The sequence below is a fragment of the Manis javanica genome, chromosome 7 (genome assembly GCF_040802235.1).
Source record: "Manis javanica isolate MJ-LG chromosome 7, MJ_LKY, whole genome shotgun sequence".
NCBI lineage: Eukaryota > Metazoa > Chordata > Mammalia > Pholidota > Manidae > Manis > Manis javanica.
Genome location: NC_133162.1, coordinates 68769637 through 68786125, shown reverse-complemented (window position 1 = coordinate 68786125; position 16489 = coordinate 68769637). Strand labels below are relative to the sequence as shown.

The 16489-nt window shown below is 36.9% G+C and overlaps 1 protein-coding gene and 1 pseudogene across 6 annotated transcripts in view; both read right to left on the bottom strand.

Moving 5' to 3' along the window:
- Positions 1-16489, bottom strand: part of NRG3 (neuregulin 3) — a 1059087-nt gene that overhangs the window by 256200 nt on the left and 786398 nt on the right. The gene's annotated exons all lie outside the window — the stretch shown is intronic.
- Positions 7017-7760, bottom strand: LOC108399029 (integrator complex subunit 12 pseudogene; annotated as a pseudogene).

The following is a 16489-nucleotide window of genomic DNA, read 5'->3' as shown; positions in this document are numbered from 1 at the left end:
ATTCTGGTAACAGGGTCAAAAAGAGGTGACAATATTGTTATCACTAGCTTGGACATGAAAGAATAGTGAAATACATTTTAAACTTAATGTCATATGGAAACTTGGAAAAATCACACAAAAGCATGGATAAGGGTGGGTAAGTTAAAGAAGGCACATAAGGAAATATTCACTTTAACTGTGATATGGATAAGATTCTTGACCTTTAATTAAAACAAAGGAAAATGCAACCTGGTACAGGTAAGTTGACCAAACTAATTGTCCACAGACAATGAATTCAAAATGGAATTCAAAGGAATGCTATTTGACACATTGAAATGGACACTCAGAAGGTGAGCAGTGACTTGAAATCAGTAAAATAGGATGATTATTTTCTAAAAAAAAATGAGAAAAAGAATGGGAGAGATTCAGTTAATCAAGTAATGGGTGATACAGTTGATATTCTCGTATGTATGTTACCTAGGAATAAATCAATGAGAAAGTGCTACCAGAAAGTACTTCTCTATCTTGTAGTGTGATAGATAAAGAGAGCCCTAGCCTGCTTCAGGAAAACCTCTACTTAAAGCACAGTGCTGAGAGCTTTACAAAAGGTAGACAAAGTAATCCTCATAAAACTGATAAAAAGGAGATGTGGTTACCACTATTTTTTTTTACAGATGAGGAGACAGAAGTTGAGAGAAATTAACTTTTGTGTCCCAGGGCACATGGAAAGCATGTGCCTAGAACTTGGTTTTGACTTTAAGTTAAACTGACACTGGAGACCTTATTTATTTCTCTATCCCATGTTATTCCTGACCGTTCAAGTATTATAATTTTTAAAGGGTTCCATTTCATTATTAACTATCTTTTGAGGAAAAGAGGGCCTGCCATTTTATTCGTATTGTACAGATAAAGACAAAAGTGAAACTAAGAGTTTAATGTTTTCTCCATTACATATGGTATAATTTAATTAATTTGAAAAAGTCTGAAAGAAAAATACAATAAATATTTAATATGGCTTTAGATTTACTAGTATGTCATCATTTCCTAGCTTCTCAGTTTATATGCTTATTCAAAATAAATACACTGAGAAAGAAACAGGTGGTATATCTGGAAACAGAAACATCTTTAAATATTCAAAATGAGGATATTAAAAAGAAAATTGACTGAACAAGTAAAAAGAGGGGTGAGAAGCTAAATAGAGGAGAATAAGGTAACATAGGAATTGGCGACACCGTGAAATTAGTCTCATCCCAGGCTAAAGGGACAAAGTAAGAAGACGTCTGAGTGAAGGGAGCCAGGTGAATCCAGCGGGTCTACCAGACTGGAGGCAGAATCCCAGGGGCCCTGGCTGCTGCTGAAACTGAATCAAGAAACAGAAAACAGAAAGCAGAGATAGAAGGATAGATAGGAGTAGAATCCTGCCTTCCAATTTAGTGCTTCCCACTGGCAAACTCCACTCAGAAGCCATTGGCCAAGTGGCCTGGGAGATGTGCTTTCCTGAGATAGAGACCAGAGCAGAAGGGCCAGCTTATGGATTTAAGAGAGAACAGGTTAACTGATCAGCAGGGTGGGTTGTTATATACTCTGTGCAACACACAAAAAATAGATCTATACCTATATAGCATAAATAATCACCTATGCTTGTTTTTATAACACCAGCACCAGAAGTCCCTTTTACCAGTCTTTTGAGATAATAGAGATCTTACTGAACTTGTTAAGAACTGTGACAGTAAGCCTTTGCCTCAGCCTTCATTAAGAATCCTAGCTAGCCCTTCCACTCTGCACTCACCCCCACCTGTGCCACCTACAAACACACCATTCACACTCTGCTCACAGCACCTACGAGGAAGTAATTTATCCCTCTGGGCACTCATTTCCTCCTTTGCCAACAGGGCTAATCGCCCTGGCCTGGTGCACAAAAGAGAGCTGTGCCTGCTACTAATTATTTAAAGCTCATAAACTCTTTTGAAGTTGAAATGCTCTAGTTTTCTCATTCTGTTCCTTGGCTTCAAATAAAATTTTAAAAAAAGCTACATTATGTAAAGGTTTCTGGGGGATTTATTACCAGATCTCTATCTAAAAAAAGTTGTATCACAATTACAACTAATGACTTACTCTAAAACTTCCCAAGGCTATAACATAGTTACTCCATTTTATAATTAGTACTTAAAAAAAATAATTTGTCAGAAGTAAATAAGAAGTGAGTGGGACTCATGAAAGTAATCTACATCATTTGGTGTAGTAACAGGAGAAGTCATATTTATCAAGTACTTACACTTTCTGGATTCTGCTCTAGACATTTCACATAATCACCTACATATTCCACCCAGTTTTGTTAGGCCAGCACTGTTTTATATGCAGGTTTAAAGGTGAAAAATGGAGGTTTGGAATGCTTTCAGTAAAGTTGTGATTTGTGTTCAGGGCTTTTAGCCAATGTCTCTTCATTGTTAAGCATTTGAAAGCTTTTAAATTAAATTACTTTTTCCTTTGCCCAACGCTGTCAACTCACATTATAATCTTTAGTGTCAATGGTAACTTTTGCTATAAACAGGAAGTTTGATATTGAATAGTGAAGGAGACATGATCAGAATCCAGAAGATTGTCCTGTTCTTAGAATAGATACCATACCTAGAATAGAAGGTTTACTTGAAGATGTCACCCTTTAAAAGGAACACCAAAAATGAATTATTTAGAGGAACAGATGGGTGAATGGCAGACTGGAGACAGTCTACTTGAGGGGAAGGGAGTGAGATGGTTCTCATCACTGATGGCTAGCTTGCAACACTGGGTTTGGTCTTTTTCTGTAAGGCCTTGATGTAGAGAAGGACCTACAGATGAGTGGGAACAAAAGGGACTGAGACATTGGCTCAGGATGAGGAAGACTTTTTTTTTTTTTTTTAGATAATTATTTTTTATTGAAGGGTAGTTGACACACAGTATTACATTAGTTTCAGGTGTACAACACAGTGATTCAACATTTATATACATGATAATTCTAGGTACCAGCTACCACCATACCAAGTTGTTACAATATTTTGACTATATTCCTTATGCTATACATTACATCCCGGTTACTTATTTATTTTACAATTGGAAGTGTGTACTTTTTTTTTTTTTTTGTGAGGGCATCTCTCCTATTTATTGATCAAATGGTTGTTAACAACAATAAAATTCTGTATAGGGGACTTAATGCTCAATGTATAATCATTAATCCACCCCAAGCCTAATTTTCGTCAGTCTCCAATCGAGGAAGACTTTTTTTAAGAGATACATACAGAGATGGAATGTTACCGCAGATGCCTGATAACCACCTGGTTGAAAAATTCAGTATTCCCGTATACTCAAATTACTCTGCTCTGTTTTGAGATTATTTAAAAGTTTTTTCTTAAGCATGACTCAGTATGTTTCAACAATACTGGAAGAGAACACTGAAGAAGCAGATAATGCCAAAACATTTGCTTATAAGTATTCTGTCTTTATAAATCATGAACATGGCTCATGAGAAGTGGTTTGCATAGCACAAGCTTATTGTTTAGGATCAAGCCTCAAATGGACCAAAATGTTTCTAGATGTAAAAACTGATTTAAGGATAGCTCTATATTTTTAGTGGTATTATGTATTTTATCTTTATTTTGGTTTGGATTAGTCTTGAGTTTAGCCTACCTTAACCAATGAAAGAACTAGCAAAAAATTAGTTATGCTTTAAAAATATGTGATTCTACAGTTTTATCTTCATTGATTAATAGTAACATCCACTTCCCTCAACAGAATGGTTTATAAAAATATTTGCTTTAGTATTCTGTAATTTTTATCATCTAGGTCAAGCTGCACTGAGTTCTTGCTTCAGAAGTCCCTCTGGTTGAAATAACTATTCATGATGGTTACAGTATAAAAAGAAAGATCTAAAAGCAGGTTCTGGTCTGAAGTGTAAATGGTTCTGCAAGTATGAGCTTTCTAGGCTTGGCTCTAAGGGCAGGCACTAGGAGCATGGGTGTCTGCTCCTTCAGGAAACAAGGGCTAAAAGTGGGCTCACTGAATAGAGAAACAGTTTCCCTGTTTGAAACTAGGGAGCCAGTTTATGTGGCTCATCCACTCCAAAGAAAAGCATTCTAAAAAGATGCTGAGAAAAAAAAAGATACTTGGGACTATAGTTCTCGGGCAGCACTGTGTCACAGCCCTGTCTGGGATGATGGCACAGAGCTGTCCCTGAAGGTACACATGAGACACAAATGCCTAGTGTGACCCGGAGGCAGCATTTTAAATTGTATTTAACTTCACTGAAAATTAAATTTAAATAGCCCCAAATGGCTGGTGGCTACTGGATTGGACAGTACCACTCTTAATAAACCAAAAGACTCCAGGAGAAGAGAGGAAGTGAATACAGAATTTACTAGCTGATTCTCAAGAATTCAGACTTCTTGTGGTTGGGGGACTGAATCTGCTTATCCCCAACACCACACCTTATAAAACCCAGTTCTAGATTGCCTGAGTCCAGGAGGTCTGAGAGGCAATCACCAACAATACACAGACAGATGCGCATCAAGGAAAGTAAGCAGGAGAGGAGAGGAAGAAGGCAGGGAGATAGAGAGTAAAAGAAAAGAACGCAGTCCTCTCATTAAAATGAGACTGGAAGCAAATATTGAACACAGATAAAGGAACTGAATCCTATAACAGACAGCCAATAAAATTCCCCCAGGAGAAAAGTAATTTTATGGAACAACATGACAAATTTTTTGAAACATGTTTATAAGGCTCAATGAGATAAATTAAATATTAAATTAAAAATAAGATACTATAAAACAAAAGCAACACTCCCCCTTCTAAAAAACAAACAAAACCTCTTGTCTTATTAAAAGGAATCAGTTAGAAATTATGGGGAAAATTTAAAATAAATATAGCAAATTATAAAGTACATTAGATTCATAAACATAATGATACAATTAAAAAACAAATCAGAAAATTGAAAGATGGTCCTGGGAAACTTATCCAGAAAGAAACTCAGAGGGACAAAGGGAAAAATCATACAAAGCATGTACACAGATGGAGTGCTACAGCATATGCTCAACAATAATCTCAGAAAAAAGAAAGAATAGAGGAAATGACAGAAAATCCACATTTGGAAAAATAATAGCTGAGGATTATCAAGATTGAAAAAAGAATTCTTCAATAAAAAAAAAACACTAAAAGCACCAAAATACATAACTTTTAAAATAAAATAAGTCAGTTCACAGCTAGATATATTAAAGTAAAATTCAAGAACATCAAGGATAAGGAGAAAAATCTGAAAACTAGGCATAGGTTGCATTAAGAAATAAATTCATGGAATGTGAAATCCTGAATTTATTTATTATGGCTACTTTGTGAAAGGAGTGAAATGAAAGGGAAATTTTCAAACAGCTCTCCACTGCTTCTCTTGTTTTATTTCATAAAAGAACCTGTAGTTAATATGCAAATAATTACAAGATAAAACTGAATGGTGGGTGCAGAGGTGTTCATTATGTCTTCTAACATAGGTTATATTTTTTAACATTTCCAATTTATATTCCTTTTTGATAAGGTGTTCAGAATAAAATATTCAGAAATAACTGAACGTATTTATCATATCATACCTAAATGGTTAGAATCATAAAGCATGATGTAGTATGGAAAAATATAAAGAATGTTTGCTTGGTGTCTATCAGCTAAGCACCAGCCCTGCATAGGAGCAAAAAATGTAAATACTTATCCAGAATGAACATTCACAAGGAGGGAAAGTGATTTACATAGTGAAGGAAGAAAAACTCAAGGGGCTTTATTTAGCTTTGTCTAAATGTTTTATTTATTTAAAATACAATACATTCTGAAGCAAATATTATTGACATTTATTTTAAAAATGTGATTCTGGAGACAAACAAGAAGGGCATGGAAATGTTATATAAAATGATTTCAAATGCAAAATCACTAATGAGGCAATCATCTTAGAAGCCTTTCAAGTTTCACAGTTTCCCCTGGAGATTTTAATATGTCGCTTTGGGGAGGCAAGCCTTCTGCTGCCCTCACCCCCTACCAGCATTTAACTGTGCTGCTCTATTGAGGTCCTGTAACTGAAGAGACTGTGCCAGCTCCCTAAGATGTGCCTACCAGCAAAATGTTGAGATCAACAGCTGTAGGTTGAGGGGAAAAAAAAGGCAAGGGGTGGAAGGGGGCCAGGGTCAAGCTGCCCCTGTGACTCTGTGGTCACATGTGGAACTCCAAAGAGTTAATATGAACCTGGCCTTCCAGATCATTATTAAGGTAGGAGGATAAACATTTTACTTAATAGATTTTAGGGTGAATAACATTAAAATGTTTTAATATATGGTTGGCTGTCATGGTTGCCCTGGGTTGATCCCTGAACAAAATTAGGAGAAAAACAAGACACAGTCTTCATATAAATTATGGTTTGTGTGTCAACTGGTAGTCTAATTCTAGGAAAGGAGAGTGGGAATTTTGCAGACAAGCCTGGGACCTGTCATGCAAATACCGAAAAATAAGAAATGCTTCAACTTGGGTGACTCACATGGATGGATTTTTCTCACTGCCAGAGCTGCGTTTTCTTCTGTACATTTTGCATGTAGATGGTAGAGATAAAGCTTATCTCCAAATCTGCTTTGTTGTGCCTCAGATAAGAAATAGGCACTGTGAGCCCTACTCAGCAGCACTGATTAATTCCTTTTGAGAGCAGAGTTAGGGAAGGTTTTAATCTTGGCAGGAAACACTTGTGGAGTTTGCTGCCTGGAATCCAGGAGGGGATGGAAATAGTGGGAAAAGGAGACTCATACGCCATCGGAAGGAAATACATCTGCTCACTCACCTAACAGTGGGCCTCCCATTTGAACTTACATCAGAATCCCCTGGAGGACTTGTCAGAACAGATTGCTGGGAGCTCTAGAGAGCCACTTAGTTTTTTTTTTCATTATTAAGATTTTTATTGAATTCTATATTATAGTTTATGTCCTAAATAGTACGATTTTAATCTTTAGGTTAATATGATATAAAAACCCTACTCGGCCATGTTACTACTTGAGTTTCTTTTGGGTAGCTTTCTTGTTGACCATCTGCAATCACTTCATGGCATTGACCAGTGACTCTTGTGAGGTTGGACCTTTAAGGGACGTTGAGGGTGAGCTGCTTGATTCTGAAGTGCTTTTGCTAGTGGCACTTCCACTGGGCCCCGGTGCCCCACTATTTCCATTCCCACTTAGTTGGCTGAAGCTTTCTGGAACTACACTACTCAGACTAGGAAGACCTACTTTGCTAACATTGTCACAACTAACTGAGTGACTAAGGCCAGTTCGGCCCAAAGTTAGAGGGGGAAGTGGTTTCAGTGGCACAGTGGGTACAGTGCTATTACTGGAACTTATTTTGGAACCTGTTCTGGAACCTATTCCACCTTTGGATGATGTTCCCAGACCAGGCAAACCCACAGACTTCCAGTTACCTGATGAGGTAGCAGGTTTCCCACTATCGTTTTGGGTTATTGAATTTAATTTTGCTGTTGAGGGACCAGCAGAGGAAGTTTTGGCTGCAAAACCTGCCCATCCAGTTAGACCACTAGTTACTAAAGAGGAAACACTGGTACTAGAAGAATTTCCGGAAATAACCATGGATGTCTTGACTTCTGTTCTCTTAAATGCTTGAAAAGTTGTCTCCTGTTTTAGTTTAGTTTCTGGTTTCTTAACCAATGGATCTTTGACATCTGGAGCTACAGAAACAACAGTGGGAGCTGGTTTCTGTGGTGGTTTCTGAGTTTTTTGAGCCATTCAAAGCAAGGTCCAAGAACCAGCAGTGTCAGCATTGTCTGGTGGGAAATGTAGACTCGTGGCCACCACCTCAGATCTCCTAATCAGACTCTACATTTAAACAAGTTCCCCAGGCAATTTGTATGCACACAGAGGTTTCAGAAGCACTAGCCCAAAGGACTTGTCATGTATTTTATTGATCATGAAATTCAAAGACCACAGAACCTGCCTTTCCCTATAGCTTTCTCCTCTATGTAAATTACGGTTTTCTCCACTCTTGTCTTCCCAACAAACAATTTCAAAATACATTACATTTTCAGGATTTTTCTGTCCAATGATCACCACTCCTTCTTAGTTTTGAGTACTATTATCAATTTATTCTTATTTTTATATTATATCTATCATTCAGTGACTCGGGTTGGGAGGGTGAAAATGCCCAACCTTCCTTGATGTAATATTCTGAGCGTATTCTTTTACAAAGATGATTTCAAGCAAATTTAGTTGAATGATGAGTTGAATCAGGCCTCAAATACAAATTTAAAAATATCTGGACGCATGAGCCTTTATGAATGAACAAGTTGTAAATGCTACTGAGAATAGTTACGAAGTAACATTTGTAAAACCTTGGAAGATGAGAGAGCTGCCAATAGACTGGGAGTGCTCAGATATTCTTATTTCAAAAACATGAAGACAGACTTGCATAAATAGATGGTGTCATAATAGAAAACTATAAAGATTTAGCCCCAAGTCCCCTCATGGATTGGAGGAAGACAAGCCAACCTAATACAGTTTTCCTCCCTTGGAGGTACTATGAACCTCACAAACAAGGAGAATGATGTAGAAAGTTTCTTGATTTTTCACAGAGCATATAATGTCCTCGTGGGCAAGATAAAGAAATATGATACAGTCTCTATTTATAGATTTGTAGTGTGTACAACCACTGACAGTCCCTCAAAAGCTCTAATATCATGTTGGGCAAAAGCCTTAAGCAGCATGCTGTAGGCTTCACCCTTGCATTTGTCCTTGATGATATTTACCATAGTGATTGGGAGAAAGACTTGTATGATGTATGTGTGGTTCTTTTCTTGGGGGTGTGTAGACATGATATGAAAGTTAACATGATAGGCGAAATGCTACTTGAGTTCAAACAAATTCTCAGAAGCACAGAGTCTGAAAGGAAGGATCAAAAGTAGAAGTGGAAATTTCATACGGATATTTTTAATGTTACTCTAAAAAATCAGAAAACTCAATTATTCAAAGGTAGGACAGAAGATTCTTTTGGGGTAGTAGAATTTTGTTCTGGGGGTTCACTTAGCAGCACATGACATAGAAATCATAGAAGTTTAAAAGGAATTTTTAAAGGGCAGCTTAGTTGATATTATGATAATGATAGCATGTGAAGAAAGACATCGTGAATTGATTAACAAGCTACTAGAAGGCTAAACAGAGGTCTTGATTTCAGGGAAAAAAAGAAGGTCTCTCACAGTCCTAATTCCCTTTTGAGAACTCAGTGTGATAACTATTTGTCACCAGAACAACTAGGTATTTGGAGAGCATCCTGCTTAGCTAGCTGGGCCAATTGGCTCAGATAGGAACTTACGAATTTCTTAGGCAATACATTGTAGAAAGTTTCTTGATATGAAATTATTACTAAAAACACTCTAGAAGTGCACATTAAAGGAGTTGAATCTGGCCCTTAAAAGGGTACTTGTCACATTACTTCCTTTGTTCTTGCTTAAGACTGGCAGGTCCCAAAAACACAGGTTCACCAAAACGTGGTTAATGCTGACATGTTACTCTTCCAGTGAATAAAGGGTGGAAGTAAATCATCTTTCTCCCTTGGAGTGATTTGGGGAATACTAGATCCTTGAGTTCTATTAATAATACCCAAGTTAAGCTCAATGAGTATAAATTTGGAAAAAACTGGATCAAACAAAACTAAAAAGCTATCTTTATTGCAGCATTCCTCAGAGCCTTTAATTTCTCAATATCATGAATTTCTAAGGAGAAATATGAAACCTCATATTTCCCCCAGCATATGACCACGAACTACTCTTAAAAATATCTTGTGCAACTAATTTATTATAAAAATAAAATTTAGGAAAACCTTAAGTAGAAAAGTTCCAGGCTTTCTCCCACACTTAAGTTTCTATATACACAGTGTTGTTCTACTTATTCAGATACCCATAAACAAACAATATATTAATGGACAACAGGGAAAAAAACAGAAAAATTACAAAAAAATGATTAAGTCTCAGTGGCAGAAACAGAGTAGAGTGTGACATATAATTATTATACATATATCATAGTTCTTAAAATATTATGTCAGTTATCCTGATTTAAGAATTTGGCGACATTCAGACCATATTTATCACATATATCTACATCTGGCACAATGTGTCTCATTATTTATTCAGAAGATTCACTCTTGTGTATCTGGAAGACTAAAGGGATCATTAAGAGATCCACACATTCTATCAGTTTTCAAGTCAGAGTTGAGAAAGCAAAACACAAGTGCTGGTTGGAATTTGCTGCCTCGGGATAGTTTTAATACCTCATTCTATGCTGAAACTCTTAGGATCCACATGGGGCTCTGGGATCTGCTCCTTTCCCAGTCTTACCTGCCATATCGGCCTCATCCCAACCCTCTACCCCCATCATGACCACCTTGTCACGTTCACCACCTTGTCAAGCTCTTGTTTATCAATCACACCACACGTGTGTGTACGTGCATGGGGCAATATTCCTAAAATAAATGATTTCATATGCACTAGGTATCCCTGGTTTGGTGGAAAGCACCATACTAAGGAGGTAGAAAATTCCTTGGATATTAGTTTTGTCTTTATAGATGTGAAACTTAAAAATAATTTGTTTCCAAAGACTACTTTCAAATACTTTTTCTCTTCCACGCTTTTCAGTCAATTGTTTGTCTCCATCTGACCTGTTTTCATGAGGAGAATGCAGCTGTTAGTCAGCACCGGAAGAGACAAACTATAGGAATCATGGGACAATCTTTTAAGTATTCATTAACTTAGACCAGATTAAATAAGCAGCATCCTGACACTCGTAATGTCACTCTCTTTTCCACACAGCACTGCTTTCTGTCCTGTAGCTTGTTTCCTTTCCCTCTTACTGCTCACAGCCAGGCGCAGTTTCACAAAGTAATTCAGGCTGGGAGCATGGTTTCAAATGCTAGCTCCATGATTGGTCTTGTTGCAAGACTGGCCATGCTCCTTAGCATGTTTATAAATGAAGACAATAACACATTCCTGTAGGCTGGATATTACACTGCAAGAAGAATAAGAAAGTTCTGCGTTTAGCTGACAATCAACAGGTGTAAGCTAATATGAGTCTTGACTTCTTTTCTGCCATATTTTTTTTAAGCTTAGTATCTGCAAATTGGAAAGAACTAAGTAGATGGAAACACTGTTACGATATTTTCTAAAGCATTTAGAACAGCATAAAGTCTGAGCAAATATAAATAAACAGCATCAACACTGTTACTATTACTACCAAGAATTGACTATCCAACAAGGATTGCTGTATTTTCCTTATGTGTAGAGCATGCTTTTGAAAATTTTCATCATTCATCATAGTTTATTGACAGCTGTGCTTACAATTGGTGTTTCCTGCTTGATCATACAGTTCTACCCATACATTCCTGAACTGATATTAATGCTCTTGATCTTTTGCTTGCTTCTGACCTACGAATATGTAGCCAGACTCTTGGGATGTCAACAAGACTCAAATATAGCCACCTCATTCTGATCAAGTTAGACACAGGAGTATGAGAGATTTGTGCTGTGAATTTAGGTTAAAGTTTAAGGTAATGGGAAAAAAAAATCCTGGGTAGTTATTTTATAGTCATTAATCTTACAAGCTTGCAAAGGTCTGAGTATGCTTATAGATATGTAAGATCTATAAGTTTATAGATATGTAGGAAGAAACTACTAGGGGAGAAGAATTTGGCAAGGCACTAATGACAGAAAATTGTCATTAAGTGACCCAGACTAGCCTATTTTTTAGTGGTTAATAACTGTTACAATGCTTACAGTGTATTTGTTACAACTGTTATCATTTGTATTTGAGTTTATAAAATATATTCATCTTTAATGTATCATTTATTATATAGTTTCTCCTGCACTACCATTTTATATTTGCATTTAATTAACTCCTTATAAAGCTTCTATTTTTATTACTCCCATGTTTAAATAAGAAAGTTGAGGCCTGGAAGGCAATGTGATCCAAGGCTTATCATTTTGGAAGTAGACCTGTTTTTCCATGAGAAGGGCTGGAGATAATGTGTTCTTCAATATTCTAGATCACTGATCCTACAGATACATCTTCAAACAACTTTTTTTTTCTTTTTGCAAATTTGCCAAGCATTTCTGTATTTACTCTGCCATACTCCCAGCATCCTTCCTACACAGGTTAAAACTACCTTTCAGAACACAGGATGTAGAAACAAAAACACAGAAGATAAAGTTGGAAAAAAAAGAACAAATACTCTGCCTACATATGGCTTATTAAAGAAACTTTTATAACAAAACAGGTGGTTTATAAAAAAAAAAAGAAATGATTTTCAAGCCCAGCTCACATTACACTAATTAGATGACCAGAAAGCACCTACCAAAAGTGATCTGATTGTAATACCAACAATTTATAAAAGACCATATTTGCCTCTACTTCCCAACAGGCTTGGTAAAAACATAGCAGCAATTCTTTTCTTCAAGTTGAAATTCTTTACTCTTAAATAAAAAGCTGTGCCTTCTGTCCCCCTCAGACTGTCTGAACCATCCTCCCCTATAGGGAAAAATGGAAAATCTTGGCTTATTAAAGTGATGTGCTAATAATTTTAGCAATAGTTCCATTTAGTATGGGTACTTCCCAAATTTCCACATCAAACTCTTTTCATATATCGAAGTTTCCCACAGTGATAAGCCTTATAAGATTTCTGAGCTGGTTTTCTCAGGTCGAAACTTCTAATATATTTCTCAGTCTACGATATAACCTAGATGAATCAATTTCCAGTGTGTGATCTAACTTGGGACTTTGCTCTAAATGATTTTCACTTGCAATGCCTGTCAAGCGCCGAAAGCAAGTTCACCCGGGCTGCAGCCTGCTGGTCCTTCACAGGTAAAACACCATATACCCAGTTGTAGTTCCTCTGCTGAATTTCCTCTTGATGGTGAATGAAGCATGATCGAGTTATCATGCTTTCCTATGCATACTTTCTGTCTCCTATGCTGTCTTTCTGTGCCTGAATCAATGTATGGACCAAGCTGTGCAATCTTAATGTGTTTACTAGAAACCATGCCATGCATTTTGAATACAAACCACACACACACACACACATATACACATACACATACACACCGTAAAAGTATGCATAACTGTTTAAAAGGTGGGCAAATATTTGTATGGTATTGTGTGCGAGAGAAAAAGAATACACGAACCTTGCCTTCTTACTGGGGCCATAGGGACTAGGGAGAAAGCACATACAAACTATTAGATACAAAAGGATACAATAAGTGAACAGAGAAATTCTATCTACTTGGGGGAGTGTGGCATCTGCCCAGGGCTACTAAAGATGGATGTGATTTGCTAGGCAAAGTATTTGATGAAGGGTACATTTTCAAGGAAAAAAAGAAATTTTCCACGAGGTTAGGAGGGAGGGACACTAATGACAGAAAATTGTCATTAAGTGACCCAGACTAGCCTATTTTTTAGTGGTTAATAACTGTTACAATGCTTACAGTGTATTTGTTACAACTGTTATCATTTGTATTTGAGTTTATAAAATATATTCATCTTTAATGTATCATTTATTATATAGTTCTAATTCTAGCTTGACAATGAAGCAAGGATTCAGCTACACTTTGGGGCAAAAGCAGAGGAATGAAGAGGATCTTTGGCTGTAGCTAGATTGAGGAGAATACTGGAACAAGTTGAGCAAGGAGGTCCTCTGTTATTACAATGAATAATTCATTTCTTAATTACACATGCGTGCCTGCCTATGTTTCCTTTCTTCATTCCTCCTTTCCAGAAGCATTGAGTGTGTAACAGAGATTTGCCTAAGCTAGATACTTCATTATGTCAAGTTCAATACAAGTGTATCTTAATGACATTTCAGGATCTTAGTATGAAGAAACTGTCCTTGAGTTTCAGATACCCATAGTACAGTCACATTTCAGGAGAGTTGATTTGCCTTTGGCAAACCCAGCATAAGACAAGATGGTAGAACAAAATGTTACAAGGGTTGTATGGTCAATCATCATGACTCATCCATAGGCAGAAATTTTTATGAGACCAACATTTGCTACATTTTTTAATGTAAATATTATGGGAGGCAATTCTGGTATAGAGAGAAGCATACAGATTTGGATTCAAATGGGCTTGAGGCATATTGTGGAATTTTTCAGAGCAATTTACTGAGTACTGTTATAAGCAGCACTAATAACTAACACATTGCATGCTTCATGGGCATTCTTATTTGTTCCTCACAACCACCCTATGAGTTAGATATTTATATTGTCCTGTATATCTGTATATATGTATGTGTGCATGTGTTCCTGCATTTTACACATGAGGACACCAAGACTCCGAGAGGTTTAGGTTGGCTTAGAGAAAAGGACAAGAATGAGGTAGAGCTAGGACTTGAACCTGAGTCTGTCTGATCTCAAACCCATTTTCTTAATCACTATACTCTGTTTCTGCAAAATAATGTATGTAATAGAGCTTATATAGAGAAGTGAAAATGTTTACTCCAACATTTTTGCATTGTAAAAAACATACTTCTGTAATCACAAATTAATGTTTTCTCATGGCGCCTGCAGTATGGTTCTGAAAAATTAGTTATTTCTGATTAATTTGGCTGCTCACAATGTCAGATGGATTTCCTTGCCAAGCCCTCAGCCTTTTATAACACAGGGCAGGCATACTTCACCTACAACCCACCCAGCACCAGGCTGTCACAGCTCACAGGATTGCTCCTTGATCCACAAAAGCAGATACTGATGGCTCCCTGGAACTTAGGCCTATTACAGTGACGCATTACTAACGTATTCTGAAATCAGGTCTGAAGGCTGCTTTTCCTTGGCCCTCCCCCACAACCAACAAAGATTCTCTTTGCTCTTTACCTCTTCCCACATATTTGTGGGGCTAAACCAATTTCAAACTCATTAAAGTCACATTAAAAACTACGATATTAACATAAAAATGTTTGTGGTGTTTGTGAAGGCCTCTCAGTTCTAGTAGTGGAAAATGAATATGCATGTCCTATTCCTTTTGAAGAGGGAGAGATCAGGAAAGAACTAGTGGGTTTTCTAGACGAGAACCAGGTCAACTCAGGAACAGAGACGTCTTTATAATTTTTTGGAAGACCGTTCTTCAGTTTGACAACGTTTCTCACTCTGTTTCCCCTAAGCACACTTTGGCTTAATTTTCTGGATTTCCTAACACTTTCTCCTGTTTTGCTATCTAACAATTGCAACCATATTAAAATTGTGTTGGTGCTGTCATTTATGTCAATTGATTTCAACAAAAAATCAAGTCCATTATAAGCATCTGTGTTTACTGGGTGCCTTTAAAAAATAGGATTAATTTATATGAGACTCAAGATGTGGACTAATTTTTTATTTTCTCATTTAATCCACATTTACTGAATATTTATCTGTGTATCAGCACCTGGTAATTAGACTATAACCTTTGACATTTTCAGCCTAGAAGTGGGAGGCACACCTATAAACAAATGAGCAGAGTAAGATGGGCTGATGGAAGTAGCTAAGGCATGTAAGGGAAAAGTGAAGGAAAGTTCACTGTAAGTAAATCATAGATAATGACCTTCAAGGGTCAGCAGTCAGACTGGACAATAATGTGCCATCAATTTTAATGAAAATAGTAAAATTCACTAAGGGAAAGCCAAGGCTTTCCACATGCTAGTTTTTTCTTGCCCAGAAACAGCTGGTCAAATTCTCTCAAAGCTCCAGATCTTTCGCTTGGTTCTTGTCATTGTTTTCCCCATTTAACTGAAAGTTCCCATAGGGTGGCGTGTGTCTGGCATTCTCTACCTGCTAGCATCCCCTTTCATGCCTGTTGCTTAGGAGAACCTCAGAAAATGCTGGTCAGATATTAGGAAGATGTATTTTTCTTTAACACAAGTATGGCTAGCTCTTGGAAGAATGGATCAGTAAGAGGAACTTATTATTTTCCTTCCCAAATGACTTTTTCTCTGTAATTTTCACCTGAGTTTGTTCCCCACCCTCATCCTGTTTCACTTAAAGCAATTGCCTTTCAAACTAATTCATTCTAAATAACTATGAATACAAGGTTAGGTGACATAATCATCTTAGATATATATTTTAAATATATACATGTATATACTTATTATAAATTTGTCAGTGACTCCTTTCTGCATAAAGGGGAATTTTTTGCCGCCATCATGGCCACTGGGGAAAATACTTGGGAGTCATACCATCAAATTACACAAGGTAGAACACAACCTGGTTTTACTTCTTGAGGCCCTATCCCTGTTTAAAAAAATAATAATAATTTTGCATGGAAATTCTGGGAAGATATTTCTACCCTTGGTGTGTTTTTTTTGCAAAGCAAAATGATCTCCATTCTGTCTGAGAATATGCCTGTACTTGGGGGCAGCAAATAAGGGATATGAGGAATGTGGTGTCAGCACACAGGTAGGAGATGATATAATGCAAACAGACAACTGTCAAGGTGATTTAGTACATAGTTTC